Source organism: Alligator mississippiensis, chromosome 3 (genome assembly GCF_030867095.1).
Source record: "Alligator mississippiensis isolate rAllMis1 chromosome 3, rAllMis1, whole genome shotgun sequence".
Classification (NCBI taxonomy): domain Eukaryota; kingdom Metazoa; phylum Chordata; order Crocodylia; family Alligatoridae; genus Alligator; species Alligator mississippiensis.
Window position 1 is genome coordinate 121,738,750 of NC_081826.1, and position 10,010 is coordinate 121,748,759.

Here is a 10,010-nt window from a genome sequence, read left to right on the forward strand (position 1 = left end):
GGGTCTGCAAAAAAATTGGGCTGCCCTAATAAAATTGGAGGCCCCCCTAATTTCAAATCTTATAGAGGGTCTCTCATAAATTATGGGGGGGATCAGCCCCCCCCTGCCCCCCAAAAAATCAACTCCCTCATAATTCAAACCTTGGGCCACAGGCAACCATCCTTTTATTTTACTGGATATTTCTAGCTGTTAGAAATCTTGATCAGGACTACATTGCAATGGAAGAAGATATCCTTGGAGATCCATAATTTCTCAGTTACATTTTCTCATCTGACAAATAGAAATCAGAATCCTTATCTTCCTCTGGAGGGTGATGATGTTGAGGATTCGCTAGCTATTGTTTTTGGAGTACTTTAAGAGGAGGTACAGCATGGAACTATTTCTGTAAACTACTTTAAGGATTTATATAGTCTAGTCAAATACTTACAGTTCAGCTGCTCCTACTCATGTGCTTCAAACTAAGAATATGTTGAAATTCTTTGTGGGATCAAGTTCATTCTATACAATGTCGTTCATTAAGGGGAGCCTTGCACAAAATGTAGCATTCCTGGGCATACAACAGTGTTCTTATTGACTTGTTTGTTAAAAGTTCTGTAGGAGAAATGTGTCCTCCCTACATGTATTTGGGGTAAGCACAAGAGAAGGAGAAGAGCTCATTGAGCTAAAGGATAGTATCCATACAAGAACAAGTAAGTGTGAAGCTGGCTATGAATAAATATAGACATCAAATCAGAATAAAGCCTCTAACCACAAGATCAGTGATGTTGTGAGAACCTCCCAACTGGGGTTGTGGGAGCACAAAATCTAACTACCAGGATAAAGCTTGATCTGTTTATAAAATGGATGGTATGAAGTAGCTGCCTGCAATATCATGTGATTGGACCAAGAGATCCCTTCTATTCTCATGTCCCAGAAATCAGTTCTTTGTTTCTTGTGGTTTTAACTCTACAGGAGACGTGGGGCACTTTCAATTTAGTTGCATACATATGTTTACATTTGTAAGTGATATTTTCCTCTTTATAGTGGATGTTTTCCTAGTGCATAATACCATTATGACTTCAGACTTTTTTCTAAATAATTACCAAAAAAGAGAGAGGTAGAGATAGAAAAAAAGTAGACATCTTTCATATAGGACTCTCACCAGCAGTTCTGGAAACCCAAGCTATTGTATTTCTGCTTAATGATACAGATGTGCCTCATCACCTCATTTCATTGTAAAGAGAATATGGCCTTTAAGTATGGATTTGAATCACTGCCATTTCATTTTAGCTTTACTTGTAATGCAAAACAGAATCTGATTTTCCACCCATACGCTTTGCCAATAGTGTCTTTTTAAACCCATATCACTTAATCCTAGGACCAGTTGTAGCTGGATGAGAGGTTCAGTTTTTTCTCTAGCAATCCAGAAAATGTGACTTGCTAGCACTTAATCACCTAATGTATATGAGTAAAATGTTTCTACAAGGTGTGGGGGGGAGGATTAGTACACTTTGCATAATTAATGTTTAGCCATAAAATAAATGGTTAAGGTGAATCTATTGACCATTTTTACAAATTGAGGAATAAGTATATTTTTGTGTCTGTGTGGAATAGCCAGTTCTGAGTGTGCATAGGGGTTCAAAAGTAAACAATAAAACTCTTTCACAAGGCAGATAAGAACATGCAATCAAGACAGCAGTGAAATTATTTGAAAACCATGTTAGAAACTACCATCTGGCCAATCCACATAAAATCTGTAAACTGACCTAGATTTATAGTTGTTATAATAAAAACCCGGACCACTTTGGGGGGCATTATTATTAAAAGATAAAAAATTGGTCCCATAACTGCAGGGCAAATGCATCTAAATCTTTTGAGACCCAGTCAGCCAGGCTAATTAGCATAAATGAGCTCTTCTCTCTTTCTTTGTGCAGGACAATGGGTCAAATCAATCAGTATAGTTAATCATATGAGAAAAATTATACTGCATAAAGAAACAGCTGGCAGTAACAAATTTAAATTGATTTTCATAAAGATAACACACAAAAATGAGTTGTGAATGGCTGTCATCTTAATGAATGCATAGATCACTTGGATTAAGGGTGCAGATTTGAAGAACTCAAATGAATGACATGATTTGACAAACGCTGGCTAATGAATATAAGAATTGTAAATGGAGCAGTAGAGAGAACTATAAAAACACAACACCAGAAATCAGCCATTCTACAGCTTGTACTTTGCTACCATCTCAACAGCTGTGTTCAGTTAATGCTGCTATTTGTTTGCCGTGGTAAGTTTGCATTGTGCAGGAAGATGATTTCTCTTTATTCGTGGAAGAGCCATTCTAGTAAAAAATGTACTGTAGACTGATCCATAAACTTATTTTATAAACCAGTGTCTGATCCTTCTAATGGTAGTTATGGAGTAGGGAGAGCAGCCACAAAGTGATTTGAGAGCTGGAGAAAATGTGTGACTGAGAAACTGACAGGGCACATCCACATATGCAAGCATGTGTGCTTGCAGCAGCTCAAATAGAAGCGGTGCAAATTTGAGCCAGGGCTTTTAGCTTCAGCTCTCATGCTTGGACATGCATTTTGTTGTGGAGCAAATTGTGTCACTTAACGGCAAAATAACCCTGCCTGACACCTCCTGGATCTGTAGCCAGGGGGAGCTAGAGTCCAGGGCCAGCACCTGTGCTGTCCCCAGCAGTATAAAAAGCCGCCCTGGCAAGTAGCTCAGGGCTGCTAGGTCTCAGGAGCTTCTGGGCCCGTTTTTCCACCATCCATCGCCGTCACCTCTACACACTTGTGTGCTGCACTGTCCATCCTGCCGCCCTCGTGTCCTGCCCAGACACCAAGTGGCAGGACCTGCTCGGCGAGGGCCTGACTGGGGTACCCTTCTCTGGACTCTCTCAAGCTTTACCACATCCTTGTTAAAGTGCAGAGTCCAGAACGGGACGCAGTACTCCAACTGCGATCTCACCAATGCTGAGAAGAGCTGAGTAGAGCAGGAGAATCACTTTGCGATGGTTTTGCTGGATGTGCATCAATTGATGCATGCCAGGGTATTGTTGGCCCTGCTGGCTACAGCATCGCACTGACGGCTCGTGTTCATACTGTGGTCAATTATTACCCCCAGGTCTGTGGTGGCAAGTGATGGGGAATCTTCAGTCCTGCTGCCTGATGAGAGGCAGCAGTTGCACAAGCACCCATGTCATGAGTTTTGCCGGTCAGCAGCTAGAGGTGCAGGGCCCCAAAACCCCCCTGCACCTATCTCCTCGACTGCTGGCAGGCTTAGTGGCTGCAGCAGGGCCTAGCAGCCAGGCCTGCAGTAGTTTTCCCTCCCCCATGCCCTAAGACAGACACAGTTGCACAAGCACCCATGACATGAGTTTTGCCTGTCAGCAGCCAGAGGTGCAGGGCCCCAAAACCATGAACCCCTGAACCTATCTCCTTGATAGCTGGCAAGCTTCATGGCTTCAGCAGGAGCTAGCAGGCCTGCACCTTTCACCCTGCTGCACTTTAACACACACAGTGTCACCCATGTCATGAGTTTTGCTTGCCCGCAGCTTGAGGTACAGTTTCCCCCAAACCCCTGCACCTATCTCCTTGAAACTTAGCAGGCTTTGTGGCCTCCACAGGGGCTAGCATGCCTGCAGTTTTGACCCCACTGTGGCTTAACACATACACGTGACATGAGTTTTGCTTTCAGGATTTTGGGGTGCAGTTTCTCTGAACCCCCTGCACCTATCTCCTTGAAACATGGCAGGCTTCATGGCCTGAGCAGGGGCTACCATCCCTGCAGTTTTGACCCTGCTGTGGTTTAACACATACACATGACACAAGATTGGCTCTCAAAACTTTGTGGTAGAATTTCTCTGAACCCCCTCTACCTAACTTCTTGAAACTTGGCATGCTTTATGCCCTCAGAAGCAGCTACCATTTCAGCAAGTTTTATCCAAATCTGGCCAGAAATTACAAAGTTATAAGCTGTTTCAACCTTCCCCATTATAGCCTATGGGCGAAGAGTCAAAACAGTGTCAAAACAGCAAAACATTTTGACTTGCCTCATTTTGTTTTGAGGCTGTTTCATTTCGATTTTGTGTTTCAACCTCGAAACAGGTCAAAATAGTGTCGAAACAAACCTGGTGGTGAAATTTCTCACAGCCCTAGGCCACGCTCATCTGGATGCAGTCCGGGTCTCCAGAGATTTGTATGCCCGCACACACACCCTTCAGCCCCTGCTCCTCCCTGTCTGAGAAACACCAAGGTAAACTGTTTTTGTTATTCCTGTCACATAACAATTATGACATGGACCCTGCTTCTGGAAAGGGACCTGCATAGAGTCTCTCTGCTATCAGCATAGCTAGCAGATTTTTAACAGTCAATTTGACTGCTGATAGCATTTGATGTCAGAGGTACTCCAAGTTGAAGCAAAATTCCTTGGCAAAATCAGGACAATGGTTTGCAACGTGCGTATACATGGTCACAACTTTTACTAGTGTCAAGCTGCAGCTGGGCTTGAAAGTGGTTTCAAATCATAGTTATGAGCCTCAATGTGGCCAGAGTTTGAAACAGATACAAGCAGTAGCCAATTATAGCAGGAGTGCAGAGTAAAATCACCATCGTGTTGCACAGAATGGGTAAAATCCTGGCCTCATTTAATTAGTATCAAAAACCTTGTTTATAGTAATTAGACCAGCATTCCACTGTGCCAGTCAACCACAAGAAAACCAGTAAAATAGGAGATATCTATACCATTTCTATAGCAATCTCAAGGCCATAGCCAAGAAGGAAGCCCCACCCAGCGCACAGGCTGAAAAAAATGTTGTGTAGTCACCCAGTACCATTCTGGGAAGCATACCCATGATTTAAGTCCTGAGGTAATCCCTGTGAACATAACAAAAATTATCCACACATGAAGGCCATACAACACCCAACCGTAGTGGGTAATGTTGTGTCTCAAGAGACTGCCCAAAAGTATCCTCAGAACTAACTACACTGCTCCTTCTCCCCTTTAAAACCATCTCTGTTAAGCAACCTATCTTTGCCTGTCTCTTAAGTGGTAACCAAGGCAGATTTAATTATATATTGAAAAATACAATGTTTATCTAGTTTTTGGATGTGCACTGCTTTCTAGTCAAGTAAAGCAGAGATGAAATCTGCTTTGTGAAAGCAGAGCTGCAGCACCTTCACTTAGGCTAGAAACAGAAACTACACATAAACCGGTATAAGTGATCAGACTGTTCAAATCTGTCACACAATAGAAGTTCAGTGCACATAAACTGCTTTCAAAATGGCCAAAAAAACAGTTTTAGATACATCTGGATGAATGTAGTACTGTACTGGGCAAACTGAGTTATGCTAAGGCTTTTAGCCATAGTCCAGGCCTTCCCAGAACTAAGCAATAAAATTGAACAGAGTATTTTATAAGGCACTGGAAGAAGTAAGTGCTGTAATTGGTGAGCAATGTATAGCACTTTCCCTATAAGGAAAGATAACCAGAAGCAGGATAGGATTGGTATACCACATAAGGAATACTTGGCACAATGCCAAGGGATTGGACAATTTGGAATGAGACAGTTACAAACATAACGAACAAACAAAAGAAAGGTGTGTGTCAGCATTCAATGATTCTGGTAGGACAGACACAGCTGCTGTGTCCCTGCTTGAATAGTAGGGAAGCCACTTGCCAGGTTGTATTACGGGGAGGAAACCTATAATATCGCATAAGGATTACTATTAAAGTTCACTTGATACCACATCAAATGAGTTGCCATGTCAATCCCTGGGGGGCTCTGGCAAAAAGAAATCCTATTGGTAACAGTATCAGACCTAGCTGATTTAGGTTAAATCGGTTTATTGAACTGCTGCCCCAGATCCCCTCCAGATTCAAGTTAACTCACAGTCCCCCAGCATCCCAGGATGCTTTTTACCTCTCCCACAAACCCCTTCTTGCAGGGTGGGTGGGCTAGCCTTGGCTCAAGCTGTTAGCTCCAGCTGAGCAGGGGCACATGCTCTAGCATTCCCCAGCTCCCGACCTGGGCCACTGCAGGCATGTGGCTACATTTCTGGAATCAAAAGTGAATGTCTGTTCACTTGCTTATCAGTTCAACCTATACAACTTAGACTAACCTGCAAAGATTGAATCAATTCAGCCTGGGGCTTTTTGACTGTCTGTACTTAGCCTTAGTGGTTGGCATATGAAGAAAATACATTCCAGTTACCACAACATATTTCCCAAAATTCAGGCAACAGTCAAACCGCCTGAGACATTAGTTAGTACTAAGGATGTTATTTTCCTTGTTTGTAAAAATAATTATGTTAGGGCGCAGTTTTCTTTCTGTTCTTTGCTCCTTTACAAATATAGAGATAATGTCCAGTTGTTATACAGACATCCAACATTACATAGCATTTTTTCTAACCCAAATCCTCTAGTACAATAAAACACTAACAACTGACACTCCCACTCCTTAACACAGAAGCCAGAGACACTACCTCATAGTCAGTAAGTCAATAGCAAAAGTCTGGGAACAAACCACTAAACAACTCCACCATGGGCAACAGTTCCTGGTAACCATAGTGGTAGGGTCACTGGGGTGGGAGGAAGGCAGACCGGGCCAGCAATTACAGTCTCTTGCCAATCGATACTGGCACAAAACTGCAAAATTGTGACCAAACTGTCCATCATGACAGAAAAGAGCAATGCTGGAGATGCCTTCCCACACCCACAAGGCAAGGAATAATTCAGAATGATGGGACCCGAGCCTGCTGTCCATCTGGGCTTGATCCAGCAAGGTCTGAGTTCTGCCTGCATTCCTTTTTCTACCACTGATGTTGGGTAAGTAGCACCTTTATAAATCAAACCAGAAATTGATAATGCTGGCAATCACACCTTTCAAGTCAGAATATGTGCATCCCTTCAAGTGTGCTTAGTGAGGTGAATGTGCAAAGAGCCTCCTCCTTACCTTACTGGAATGGCCTGTCATAGGTGCCCACTGCTTTAAAACTGGTATGTAGGAATTAGGGCTGCGGCCCTGACCTTCCTTTTGCAGTGGCCAAGTTTGGGGTGAGAAGGTAAGCATACTGTACATCATTTCCAAGGGTGATGAATTTTGCCTTCAGGTTCAATTCCACATGTTAGCTCTCATCACCTAGTCTTCCATGCTGTACCATTCTGCTTGCACCTACTTATTAAAAAAATATGTGAACTGAGGAACACTTTGCTAGTGTTTTCCATACAGTTGTAGAATTTTGGGCACATTGGGCACATCTACACATGCAAATGCTGTGTCCTCTGAGTAATTTACTCTAGAGTAAACCCACCCCAGGCAGGTGTCTACGTATGCAGGGATTCAGGAGCACATCTGCTGCTCCTGGCAGCAGTCTGCTCCCACCCTCACTGACCCTGCACTGGCCCCTGCAGTGGCCTGGGTGCTAGCCCAGGGGCTGGCAGGAAACACAGGGTCAGCAGACAGCTGTCTTCTGGCAGGGGCTGAGAGATTGCTCCCTGCCCCCAGGAGCTGCCTGCTGCCAGGGCAGGCTCCGGTGGTGGAGCCCAGGCAGGGAAAATGTCCCCCTGCCCAAGCAGCAGGGAGCTCCTGGCCCCGGCTCCCCAGTCACAGGAAGGGGGCGTGGAAAAAGCTGCAGGGGAGGGGCAGGTCCCAGCCCCCTTCCCCAATCTGCCAGTGGGGCAGCTAGCAGTGAGCCTCTGGCCGGGCATGGATTTCAGTGTGGGACTCCCCTTCCAGCTGGGGCTAGCTGCCCTACGGGTAGATTGGGACAGGGGGCTGAGGCCTGCCCCTCCCCTGCAGCTCTTTTAAAGCCCCACACCTTAATCACCTCATTGGGACATGGGGCTGGGACCTGCCCCTAACTGGGACAGCTCCTGGCTAGCCCTGGGCTGCTCAGAGAAGTTTGCACACGCAGCCTGGAACTGACTGCAAAGCTGGGGCTGGGAATCATGGAGTGGGGGCTGGGAACAGGCTGGAAACTTGATCCTAGCCCCCACTCTGTGATCATGGATTGGGGAATGGGAGCTTCTTGCTGTCCAGGCTGGGGGACATTCTCCTCACCCAGGCTCTGGTGGCAGAGCCTGCCCCAGCAACAGGCAGCTTCCAGGGACAAGGAGCAATCTCCTGCCCCATGCTGCACGGTTGACCGGGAGCAAATTTGCTCCTGGCCAGTGGTCTATACATATCATACTGCACAGTAATTATTCAGTAGTTAATTTGCTATCTGTATTTGCAGGTAGCAAATTAATTGTCAAATAGAGGAAATAACTGTGCAGTAAGGGTCAGCATGTGTAGACAGTGAAGTTTACTATACAGTAATTAGCTATACTGCACAGTAAAATGTCTCGTGTAGGTGCACCCATTGAAGCCAGAACTGCAAATGGAAGTCAGTCAGTGCAGAATTTGGTTACTGTACAAATCCTTTTTGAAAACACTCTATTATTTACACAGCTAGGACCTTGGAAAAAAGGCAGAAAGATACAGTCCTTGCCCAGACAGGCTGTTTTAGCCACCAGCTTTAGCTGAAACTAATATATTGAGCTGTTTTTGAATACAGAGTCTTTCCTGACAGTGAAGGAAAGGGAGAAGGAATGGAAACATAAAAGAGGGCTTGTGTGTATGTAGCTGTATTATGCTTTCACTTAACAGCTTAATTATATTCACACAGTGAAACTAATTTTCCAATTTTTGTTGCCAGCAGGTCCAGCTTCCTAAGTGCTGCAAGTTAAACACATACACACAGATATATCTATAAATTAGAGATTCCACAGATTTCTCAGGAATTGGATCTTGAAGCAGCTACAGAATTGTCAGATATGTGGCTTAGGCACAGCTAATTCACGCAACTAATTGCTTTTTTCATCTAATTGTCTTCCATCTAATGTTTTAAATCAGTGGTGGTAGTTTTATGCGACAGATGCATTGCTTTTCTTCTAATGAGCATTTCTAAATTATTATATTGTATGGTATTTGATAAATGCCAAAGGTTCTGAGATGATTAAAAATTATGTCAAGACTACTACAGTCAATTTTTATATATATTGTAATCCTTTTTGTAATTTGTGAAAGGGACAGAAACCGAAGGAAGAAAACCAGAAGAATTAGTATCTGTGTAATATCCTTCTAGAAATTTAACATAAAAAGGAGAGGCAAGGATTTTTTGTGATATCTTTTATGGGACCAACTGTATATAACTCTGTACAATTGGTCTAATAAAAGATATCATAAAACATCAATTTATTTCATTAGCATGCATTTAATTAGAATGTGTACCTATGGTTCATATGGTTTAAAGAAATAAGGAATGCATTTAAAACAGTTGACTAGCTTCTTTTTTTTTTTTAGATTAAAAAAATCTCACTAAGTTTCACATTTTTAAACTTGATTTTCTCATTTTTGGAAAATATTTCTGTGCACATAACAGGAAATTTGAAAAGCCAGCAAAATAACTTGGCTACAAACCCATTAACCAAAATTCTAAGATGATATTAAAAACATATTTATGGATTTTGTTGCTGTGTACACATTATATTTTTCTTTAATAAATAGGTGCAAGCAGAATGGCACAGCATAGAAGACTAGAGGCTAAGAGCTAACATGTGGAAATGAACCTTCAGGAAAAATTCATCAACCTTTAAAAAAGTATACAGCATGATCCCCTTCCCACCCCAACCCGGCCACAGCAAAAAGAAGAAAAGGCCACAGATCTTATTCCTACAACTTTATACAGTTGGTCCAATAAAAGATATCACAAAAAAACCTTGTCTCTCAGACATTTCCTATACCATCACAACTATAACAGCACTCCAACCGTACTTAAAAATATACTTGAGCACTAACAGCACGGAAAAATAACTGTTCTCCTTAAGGCTGGCAAACAGAAGGATAATTAATAAAAATTAACAAATCGTTGAAAACCAAACAAAAAAGGCTGTGCTTTATATGAAAGACCCAATTCTGAAATTACCAGCAAGCTTGTTATACTTGCTTTTGTGTGCTTTGTGTGCTGCTTCGTGAA